This window comes from Atta colombica, unplaced genomic scaffold, assembly GCF_001594045.1.
Source record: "Atta colombica isolate Treedump-2 unplaced genomic scaffold, Acol1.0 scaffold125, whole genome shotgun sequence".
Lineage (NCBI taxonomy): Eukaryota > Metazoa > Arthropoda > Insecta > Hymenoptera > Formicidae > Atta > Atta colombica.
This window is the reverse complement of record NW_017259212.1, coordinates 1,424,420-1,425,749: the sequence shown is the minus strand read 5'-3', so window position 1 is coordinate 1,425,749 and position 1,330 is coordinate 1,424,420. Positions and strand designations below refer to the sequence as shown.

Sequence of the window (1,330 nt, the reverse complement as noted above, 5' to 3'; positions counted from 1 at the left end):
TATATATATGTATTAGAATTATTAGTTTAATTTAACTATCATTTTATCTAAATATTTTATCTAAATATTTATTTACTTTTAGGATTATTTAAAAAATGTTTATTAAAATTTAATAAATTTTTTTCTCAATGTATAATAAAATGCTTTATTCACATATAAATTAGATGTATTATTTACACATAAGAAGGGATGTGTAAATGGATATTTCAATTAAAGACTTTATATTTCCTGATTTATGAATAATATTTTCAACAAAGACATCAAAAATCCATTCAAAACTACTAAATATCATATATTAATTTATTGATATTAATTGATAAAATTTATATTTTCGTTATATACATATACAATGATTTACGGAAATAATTCTCAGAGCTCGGTAAAATATTTGATATGACTTATTTAAAATAAAAAATAAAAAATAAGTTTCCAAAACTTATTTAAAATATAAAATCGTAAGAGTCGGTAAAGTAATTGATATGACTTATTCTGTATTAGAAATAAAAAATATAAAATAGGTTCCAAGAACTTATTTAAAATATTAAATAAGAAATAAGTCACAAGAAATTATTTAAGATATAAAATAAAAAATAGGATCCGAAAATACATTTATTTCAAATATAGAAAAACTTTTATTTAAAATAGAAAAATAACTTGTCTTTTATTTTAAATAAATTTTCGAAGGCAATTTCTTTTTTTAAATAAGAAATTGTTTTCGAAAACTTACTTAAAATATAAAATAAAAAATATGGTCTTTAAATAAACATTTCAAATAGTAAATACAAAATATTTTATGATTTTTAATAAGTCAAGGCTTATTGATTGATTTACTGATTATTGGCCTTGACTTATTGATTTACTTACTTATATTGACTATTACTGGCTTATATTGCATGCACACGTGCTTATTTTTCTATTTTTAATGATTTTATTTATTTGAATATATGAATATACATTTATAAGTATAACGTTTCAGTTTTTTATAACTATAGCCTATAATTAATATTTAATAGTATTAACCCTTCGTGAATCATAGGTGGAAAATTGAAACAGATTATATGTGGATATATCTTGTACCTCACATAATAATATATGCTATACTTCATCATAAATATACTATAATTTAAGTATTCACCATCACTTTTACTGTAACGAATCAGTAACATAACTGATACAATTTATTTAAAATAAAAAATATAAAATTAGATTTCCAGAAAATTATTTAAAATATAAAATCAATAAAAAACTGATACAACTTATTTAAAATATTAAATAAGAAATAGGTCAGAAGAAATTATTTAAAATAAATATAAAATAAATATTAAATATT

General features: G+C 18.0%; 1 protein-coding gene across 1 annotated transcript in view; it reads left to right on the top strand.

Annotated features, from left to right (window-relative positions):
* The window catches only part of LOC108694799 (protein unc-13 homolog D), a 20,294-nt gene that overhangs the window by 11,557 nt on the left and 7,407 nt on the right, over positions 1 to 1,330 (top strand). The window lies entirely within an intron of this gene.